Source organism: Globicephala melas, chromosome 1 (genome assembly GCF_963455315.2).
Source record: "Globicephala melas chromosome 1, mGloMel1.2, whole genome shotgun sequence".
NCBI classification, from domain to species: domain Eukaryota; kingdom Metazoa; phylum Chordata; class Mammalia; order Artiodactyla; family Delphinidae; genus Globicephala; species Globicephala melas.
The window spans coordinates 171,021,697-171,031,796 of NC_083314.1; the positions used below are offsets into that span (position 1 = coordinate 171,021,697).

At 45.2% G+C, this 10,100-nt stretch overlaps 1 protein-coding gene across 4 annotated transcripts in view; it reads right to left on the bottom strand.

The window, feature by feature from the left end:
- The window catches only part of CDC42 (cell division cycle 42), a 41,393-nt gene extending 35,333 nt beyond the window's left edge, over nt 1–6,060 (bottom strand). For 2 of the 4 annotated variants that reach the window (XM_070045809.1, XM_060309891.1), the window contains exon 1: nt 5,958–6,060. The gene's annotated coding sequence lies outside the window, so the exon portion shown is untranslated. Of the gene's footprint in view, nt 1–4,769; nt 4,792–4,977; nt 5,356–5,957 lie in introns of those variants that run through there. The other 2 variants (XM_060309874.2, XM_060309894.2) reach the window with 2 other exon arrangements.
- Between the last annotated feature and the right edge of the window lie 4,040 nt (nt 6,061–10,100).

The window sequence follows — 10,100 nt, forward strand, 5'->3', positions numbered from 1 at the left end:
CACAGGAACTATCCATTCGTTCCTAATTATCTGATAAATGAAAATTTGCATTTTAAAATCTAAGTTTATTTTTAAATCTTACTGTTAATCTTAAACTTCACAATAAAAATATAGTTCTCTGGCAAAGTAACAAGTGATATAGACGGTTTAATTCCACTTCAGAAGATTCTAAAATTGAGCTCCTCTCAAATACCATTCAGCTGGTGAAACAAATACTAGTAACTATAGTGAAGTTGTATTAGGAATGAAAATCCTTGAAACCACACATAACAATGATTCTTTGTTAAGAAACTTTATTCTTTCACTTCCTACTCCTCTTCATCTGCTTTTAAACAGATTTAAAAGCAAACCAAAAAAAAAAAATTACAAATATCCTTAAATTGCCTACCAACAAAGCAAATGGATTGTAGCTGAAATCTTGCTTATGATTTCTTCTACAAAATTTATCATCTCATCCTCTTTAACACTAATTAACATGGTATTCTTTCACTCCACCTCCATTTCTCCCTCTGGTTTCATTTGATCTGTTATTCTCAATCTCTTCTGTTTACACAAGGAGTAACAAAAAGTGATCACCTTTTTAGCTGAAAACAATGGCTGTGGCTTAATATCCAACAGTAGACAGCTTCATATTGCCATTTGGGACACAGAGAATGGACACAGGTGTTCTCTGAGACATTGATCCCCCAGCTCTCCTGGGGCTGCAGCACCTCTAGCAAGCCAAGAATAGTCTTATCCATTTACTCCAATGTAGCATACAATATTTTTCCGTCTGCCTTGATTTGAAAAGGGTTAGGAAACATTGCTCTAGAGCATACACTGCTACATCAAATAGTGTAAGAAAAAAGAAAAATTCAATCAAGTCCTTTAAAAGTAGCAATAATTTTTTCAGGATGGTAGCTATATTAAGACTAGATTTTAGTTATTAGCATTTTCCCTTGGGACTTCCCTGGTAGTACAGTGGTTAAGAATCCGCCTGCCAGTGCAGGTGACATGGGTTCGAGTCCTGGTCCAGGAAGACCCCACATGCCACGGAGCAACTAAGCCCATGCGCCACAACTACTGAGCCTGCCTTCTAGAGCCCACAAGCCACAACGACTGAGCCCTTGTGCTGCAACTACTGAAGCCCACGGGCCTAGAGGCCATGCTCCACAACAAGAGAAGCAACCACAGTGAGAAGCCGGTGCACCGCAATGAAGAGTAGCCCCCTCTTGCTGCAACTAGAGAAAGGCCACGCACAGCAACGAAGACCCAACACAGCCAAAAATAAATAAATAAATAATTTTTTTTAAACATTTTCCCTTGAGATTGGAGATATGGTTTATTTTAGTAAAAAAAAAAGCTGAAAACATTTTTTACATTTGATCAGCTAAATGCCAACTTTGAATTTCACCTGTTTTCATAACCAACAATCATGTGAACGATCCTAATCATATGCTCTTCGTAACAATTAGTTTTCCATAAAAAGTCACTGCGTTCAAACATGTAACTGAACTCAAGTTCAAGCAGTTCTAAAACTAGAATTTAGGATTATTTAGTTATTATTAAGTGGGTAATGACTCTTTAGTAACTAAACAACACATTAGTTCCTGATAATGAACACAGACATGAGGCGATTCTACACAACAGGCAAGAAACTATAATTCATTCCTCTAAAAGCCAAATAGGTTTCACATTCACTTCCTGATTACAATCCTTGCAATAAATTCTGATACGCTGCCTGAAAGAGACCAGGTTATACTTAAGTGGGGGAAAAACAAAAATAAAGCACTCAACGCTTTTTGTGAAATCCAGCAGTCTTAAAGAGGGTGCTTCAAACATCAATGTGCATAAAAATCACTTGGGGATTTTGTTAAAATTCAGATTCTGATTCAGTAGGACTGGGATGGAGCCTGGTATTTCTAAGGAGCTCCAAGCTGATGCTTACGCTCCTGGTCCACAGACTACATACTGCATACTTGACACCCCTACTTCCATGACACTGGTTAAGATAATGGATAAAAATTTAGAGCAGGGGCTTCCCTGGTGGCGCAGTGGTTGAGAGTCCGCCTGCCGATGCAGGGGACAAGGGTTCGTGCCCCGGAAGATCCCACATGCCGCGGATCGGCTGGGCCCGTGAGCCATGGCCGCTGAGCCTGCGCGTCTGGAGCCTGTGCTCTGCAACTGGAGAGGCCACGGCAGTGAGAGGCCCGCGTACCGCAAAAAAAAAAATAAAAAAATTTAGAGCAGACACCAATCCTCACCTCATTTAATTTTTATGGTTTCATGAGATTAATCTGCGGGGGGATGGTTATTAAACTGTTGATGTTTGAGAGAAACGCAGATAACTTCTGAAAGGTGGGGGCATTGAGAGGCTGTAATAATAACAAGGGCAAACACCTACAGAGCACTTACTATGTGCCAGTGAAATGTCTTAAGTACTTCACTTAGGTTAACTGATTCTCCTAACACTGTGTGGCAGAAACTATTGCCAGCCCTGTTCTACAGAAGGTAAACTGAGTGACAAAGACTTTACTCAGATTGCATGTAACTAATAAATGCCAGAGCCAGGATTTAAATCCAAACAGTCTAGTTCCACAGTGTACACTTTTAATCCCTATTCTAACAGTGTCTCTCCCAAGAACATACAACAACAGAATTAAAACAGCAAATCCAAATGGCTTACTCTTAGAGAAAATGATGCAAGTGTTAAAAGTGTAAAGTGTTAAAGAACAGAGTGAGCAACAGAGGTTCTCTTCAGGTGACTGACCACTGAGGCTTGGTGAACACCATGACTTAACAATATGTAGTATTTTGCTATATTAGAAATTGTTCTGGACTTCAGCATAATAGCTAAATAGTTGAAAAACACTTTTTTTAAATTTTTTTTTAATGGGAGACCACTTCAGTGGCAAAAATGGGGTTTCACTTCATGGAATAAGCAGTTTGAGACCAATATCCCAGGGGCGATTACTAACGAAGAGTTCTGACACCCAGGACTTATAATAGCAGCAGTGGCAGACATACCTGAAATGACAAGTAATGAAAATTGCTTTAGCAAAAATATTTTGGACTGAAGGGATGAGTAACTAAAAGTAGAAACGTAAGGGACAAAGCATAACATGACCAGGTATTTGATACTGTTGAGTTGAGGGGAAGAAATGGAAAAATTAAACTGCTATTTCAAACAAAGAAATACAGGAAGGAAACAAACATTAAAGTCTGAATAATTTTTAGGAGAATAAGAACTGGTCATCAGAAAAGATTTTCTAAGCAATGGTTAACTGTTCAGACAGTACAGCTGCAGAAGATATAGGACTAAACAGATGGATATGGTCAAACAAAAGTAGATGAGTAATCATCACTTCAATGAGCCCAAATATGAATATGGCTGACCAAGCACAAAAGAGGTCCCAGGAAACACAGTACACAGGCCTACAGAATATGCAGAAAGTGAAAATATTAACCTTCAGACATCACATTCATTCATTTGACAAACATTTCTTGAGACACATCATAAGTCTGGCACTATTCTAGGTGCCAGGGATACAGGGGTGACCATACTAGGTCAAAAGCCCTGCCTTCATAGACTTACATTCTAGTGGGAGAAACTAATAGACTTGGAAGAGAATACTGAATATTGAAAGCCTAGAATGAAGCCCTTTAATATAGGAGAATATACAGATCTATTTATGGGACATAAGTTAACAAAATATTAACCCCTCCTTCCCCAGCAGAGGAAGCTCTGTAGCCTGAAGTGTTCCTCATTAAGCGTTCTTTGTCCTCTCAAAAAAGACCCTAAAATGATACATGCATTTAAAATATATCTACAAATAAAGTACAATATGACTTTTACTTCCAAGAATGGCTATAAGTACTACTCCCAGACAGGCAACACAATAAATTGTACTTCAAAGTTTTCCAAATGCAACACTTCTTGGATCAAAACATTTTATTAGTGTAACCATTTTTAAAATAACTGGAAATGCTTCTATAATATACCACAAAATTATAAGTGGAAAAAGTATCCAAATAAAAGAAAACAAATCTTGAAGTTACAAAAAAGTCAAGATTTGGGCTTGGTGGACTTTAAAAGAATCTCACCAATATTTGATTTTAGCCCCTGACTACCCTAGGCTGTAACACCTGCCTCAGACTGCCAAAAAATTAAGTTCAACTGAGTACAGGTGTCAGTTATTACGTGCAAAAATTTTAAGAGGCTGTGACACCTTCTGGGTCTTGTCTACCAACACCTACACACTACAGAAAGCTGATTTAAACCTACCACTTCTTTTAAGTGTTTCTTAACGAGCTATCTGTTCTCTCTATACAAATAAGGAGAAACAATAAGAAAATATTTGTTTCAACATGAACTTTCCTTATAACAATGCATTACACAGTTGGATCTCTTTGGCTTTACAATGCTAACATTTTTCTGTGCTACAGTACCCTGGATGTACCTAACATTCTGGAGAACAAATACTGTGATCCCCAAAGTCTGAAAATGTTACTCAAGTTTTTTTGGTTAAAAAAACCAAAACCCGTTTTTAATTACAAAATTAAAGTGACTAGCAAGCAAAGATTAGGTGTAAAATGAACTGATTCTCTTTTCACCATACCCTTGCCACAATACTGCACGAGTGTAGACTTCGGTACATACTCTGAATCAGTAAGTCATATGGGAGAAGTGAAACAATCTGGACCAAAGAAATGCTTCCACAAATAAATTAACTTCATTCCAGTACTCAAAGGGATCTTTAAAGTTACTGCCTACGCAAGTGTTGTCTTACGCTTTATTTCCTGGCACAAGCTCATCTTGAGATTTTAAACCTTCCTGGCTTTTAGATGCATATGAGATGGCCAGGCTTTCAAAAGATTATCTCTGAATACGATGAGTTGGGAAACAGGCAGGATCTGATACTGGGTGACCCAACCGAGCCAACAAAATGCTGTCTTAATTTAGTGAGTCCCTGACTTGTAGGAGTTAAAAACTCTCACCCCTTATATTGCGATGACGTAATCTTCCCCACTGCATTTCTCTTGGACTTAAAGGGGAGGACAAAAAAAAAAAAAAAAAAAACGAACAAAGAAAATTTCCCCCTAAAGAGAGGAATTAGGCAAACGGCAGAACGACAGTTTCGGGAGGTGGTTAGGTAACTCCCTGAAAGGGAAGCTTCAGCTGAATAGGCAGGGCGAGTTGGAGAAGGAAATGTAAATGGTATTAGGAACTCGACCTAAGGCAGGAATAAAGGAGACCGAAGAAGCGGTGACCAGGCCCACCCCGCGGGACAAGGCGTCGGGCTGCGGGACCGCTGAGGAAGGCGCGCGGCAAGCAAAGCCCCGGGCCGTCAGCGAGCCGCGCGCCGCCCGGCCGCCACTTCCCCGCCGCGCTCGCAGTCCGCTCCCCTCCCCCCGCTCGCCGCAAAATGTCCGCGGCGGCGCCCGGCGAAGCAGGAAGTCGAAGCCGGGGCGCGGGGGGCAGACCCGGCCAGGGAGTCCGGGTCACCGCCACACCGCGCACCCCAGGCGCCCGCCAGCCGCTCCGCGGTCCAAGGCGCCCCGGACCGCCGCCCGCCCTAGGGGTCCGCGGCGCCGGGGGGAGGGGAGCAGGGCGGTCGGGATGGGTGTGACCCTTTCCTTCCGCCGCTGCCAGGTGACAGCCCGGCCCCGGCCGCGCCCTCGGCCCTGCCCCGGCGTCCCGGCCGCACACCTCTTGCCTGACCTGTGCCCCCCCCAGCCTTGCCCTCCGCGACCCCCTCCGCTCCGTCCCCCGACAGAACCTGGACCCGCGCGAGCCCGGACGGCGCCGCGCGAGCCCGGCACCCCACCCCCACCGCGCGCGCCCCACGATCCCAGGCTTCCAGGGATCCCAGAGATGGGGTGTCCCCCTCCCGGACGGGGAAAGGCCGGGGGCAGCGCGGCGGGGACCGGACTGTGGGGAGGCCGCTCCCGCGGGGAGCCTCGGGCCCCGCACTCACCTCAGCTCCTCCGCCGGGGCGTTGGCAGCAGTGCGCGGGGTCTCCTCAGCTGCCGGACAGGGGCACGCGCCTGACGTCAGCACGCAGGACACGCACGATTGGGTGCCCGCGGAAAAGGGAGGGACCGGGAGGCGAAAAGAGGCAGAGCGGTTCCGGGCGGGGCCTGAACTCATCCCCTGCCCGGGTTCTGGCCGCCTAACGCGCACGCGCCAGCCAGCGCCGCTTGCTAGTTGGTGGCTGGTGTCGGTAATTCTCCACTGGTTCCGCGGAATTTGTAATAATGCTATAAACGGTCGTTTGCGAAGCGCTTCCACTAACATGTCTTTTGATACTTGCAACCTTACAAAGTTTTATCATCCCGATTTTGCAGAGAAGACAGTGGCTACTCAAACAGGGGCAGTGACTTGCCCGAGATCACACTACAAGTGGACGGCCTCCTGACTCCCCAGGCCTGTATTCACTCCGCCTTGGCGTGAGAGCTGAGGGCTCGCTTCTCATCTCTGCCAACAACCCACTATCCCTCGCTCCAACCACATAGGTCGTCTTTTGGTTTAGAGACTTCCTCCCCACCGAAAGGCCTTGCACTCACCCGTTCTCCTGGCTTCCTCCTCTTCAGCCCTTCCTTTGGCTTTCAGCCTTCAAATGTCACTGCCTTCCTGATCATCCTATCCACACAGCACCTGTTTATCATGTGTCTTTCCGGCTAGTGTGCAAACTTCGGGAGAATAGGAAACTTCTCTGTCTTTTCTCAGATGTTTCCCAGTGTTAGAGGGAAATAGCTTATCTTAATAATAGTTCGTTTATTGATAACTACCACAGTTATTTGGCCAAGAAAAACACCTATTTCCAATATACTTAATAGTCATATTTTCTTTTGGACTTTTTAATTACACAAGAAGAATAACTACATTTTTTGAGTATTTACTACAGGTATGGTGCTAACAGGTTTGCACGTAATAGTAGGTAATGTAAAATTCATAACCACCCTATAAGTTAAGAACTATTACCCCCACTTATTGATGCATGAAGGTGTTAAGGACTTACCCAACGTCACCGAGCCAGGCAGTAGCAGAGCTGGGACTTGAACCCAAGAGGCTGGCTCTAGTTCACCTACATACTACCTAGCAGGTTTATTGCAAAGAAATCAGAAGATAAGCTTCAACTGTAGTCCTACCCCTAGTGATGCCAACTATTAATATTTTGGTGTACACCTTTCCAGATATTCATAGATATAGATACATGTATGCACATTTGTTGCACAAAGATTGTACTCTGCATTTCTCTCTCAAAACTACATTGTGAGCATCTTTCCATGTCAAATAAAGCATCATTTTTAAAGGCTGCATTCTATTATATGGGCATTACAATGTTTATTCAATCAATCTCCTACTGTTGGAATTTAGGTTATCTTTGGCTACTGTAATTTTTTTTTTTTTTTTTTTTTTTTGTGGTACGTAGGCCTCTCACTGTTGTGGCCTCTCCCGCTGCGGAGCACAGGCTCTGGACGCGCAGGCCCAGCGGCCGTGGCCCACGGGCCCAGCCGCTCCGCGGCATGTGGGATCTTCCCGGACCGGGGCACGAACCCGTGTCCCCTGCATCGGCAGGCGGACTCTCAACCACTGCGCCACCAGGGAAGCCCTCTACTGTAAATTTTTGACTCTTGTAAAAATGCATGAGCTTAATTTCTTAAACTTGAGGGAAAACTGGTTGATTTCTCCCCCTGCAAGACCAGTTGGCAGTGACCTTTCCTCCATCCCATCTCACAATTCCATCAGTGTCCCCAGACAGTGTCTGCCCTTTCCCTCAGCAGCAATATCTCATGAGGTGTCACCCAACCCACTTGGCTTTTCCTGCCTTTATTCTGAAGACAAGGACTCACTTAGCACTTTGTCTATCGTGTTGTCAGGTTTTTGTCAGAAGGACCCTCCCCAACATTTTCACAGCGCCCAAGGCAATAGTGTTACTATTTGACCCCAGTCTACACCTTCCCCTGCTGCCAGCCCAGACCCCCACACCTCCTAGTGCCCCTTCCCCACAACACCACTGGCTGCAGCTGCTTCATATTGGCAGAAGGCGCAGCCTGTGGGTCTCCAGGCCTCCTTCCCCTGTGGTTACCAGCCCAGGGTCTGTTCCTTCTTCCTTTGGTAACAGCACTTCCACTTCTCCTGGGGCAACCCTTCCCCCAGTTCTCAATCCCTGTGGCTCTAGAGGAGATGTCTACCCCTAGTTGCAGGGATAGACATGTGACCCATGCTTGGCCAATCAGCATTTTAGAGAGCCCTCTTGCCACAGCATCTCAGCAATGGGCGTATGACACAATGAGAACCACTGAGTCTTAGGTCAATTCTGAGCCTTTGGTCAGCACTGTCCAGTTGAATGAATCTATCTTTTGAGGGCAGGATGTACTCATGACACTGCTGGTGGCCATCTTCCCACTGTAAGGCAAGAGACTACCTGAGAATGAGTCCAAGACAGAGGGCAAAACAGAGCTGAGAGATGGGACAGTGAAACCAAGTCCTAGGAGCATTGTTTGAGCCCTTGGATCCATTCTTGCTTCAATTTTCAGTCATATTAGCCAATAAATTCCCTCTTCTCCCTGCAGTGGAAGCCCAAAGTCCTAACCACCAGACTACCAGGGAATTCCCTGGATCTCAATTCTTATTAGGTCACTTCCCAGTTCAGGAAACCGTGTTTTCTCCTTTGCCTTCAAAATAAAATTCAAAGTCCTTTAGCCAGGTATTCTATGTCCTCCATGATCTGGCACCAACTTGCCTTTTCAAAGTTATTTCCCTTTCCGTTCTGTATTAGTCAGAGTTCTCCAGAGAAACAGAACCAATAGGAGATTAGATAGATAGATAAATAGATAGAGATCTACATCTACCTATATCTATAGTATTTATCTATATTTCCTATTAGGTATCTATCTATCTACCTGAAGAGATTTATTATACACAATTTATCACACAACTATGGAGGCTGATAAGTCCCAAGATCTGCAGGGTGAGTTGGCAAGCTGGAGACCCAGGAACTGGTATAGTTCCAGTCCAAGTCCGACAGCCTAAGAACCAGAAGAGCCAATGTTTCAGTTGCAGTCCAGTGGCCAGCAGGCTTAAGACCCAGGAAAAGTCAATGTTTCAGTTTGAGTCCAAAGCCAGGAAAAAGTCTTCCTTACTCAAGGGTGGGTCAGCTTTTTGTTCTATTTAGGCCTTCAACTGATTGGACAAGGCCCACCACATTAGGGAGTGCAATCTTCTCTACTCAGATATTAATATCATCCAGACACATCCAAAATAATGTTTGACCAAATATCTCAGCACCCCATGGCCCAGTCAAGTTGACATACAAAATTAACCATCACGGGACTTCCCTGGTAGAACAGTGGTGCAAGAATCCGCCTGCCAATGCAAGGGACACACGTTCGATCCCCGGTCTGGGAAGATCCCACGTGCTGTGGAGCAACTAAGCCTGTGTGCCGCAGCTACTGAGCCTGTGCTCCAGAGCCCATGGGCCACAACTACTCAGCCCACGCGCCACAACTACTGAAGCCCACACGCCCTAGAGCATGTGTGCCACAACTACTGAGCCTGCGTGCTGCAACTACTGAAGCCCGCACACCTAGGGCCCATGCTCCGCAACAAGAGAAGCCACTGCGATGAGGAGCCTGCGCATGGCAGCAAAGAGTAGCCCCCGCTCGCCACAACTAGAGAAAGCCTGGGCGCAGCAACAAAGACACACGCAGCCAAAACTTTTTTTAAAAAGAAAATACTTTAACAATAATAATAAAATAAAATAAATAATCACAACTTCTGTCACACACCTTATGCTGAAGCTAGACTAAATTACTTAGTATTGCGCATGCAGGTACCATGATTTCTGGTCTCTGTGACTCTGCTCAGGCTGTTCCCCTTGCCTAGAACAGCTTTCCTGATCATCCAACCTACCTGTCAAGTCCCACTCTCCTTTCCACCACGAACTGTACCTTTTGCCAACACTGTCCTTGTGTCCCTTCCCACCTCTATGACTCTGCAGATTCAGTGGTTCCCGTCTCTGTTTGCCAAACTCCTTTTCTTCAAGGACTAGCCTAGATCTCGGCTCTGAAAGCTTCGCTGACAACCCCAGGCACCAATTATTCCCATTACACTT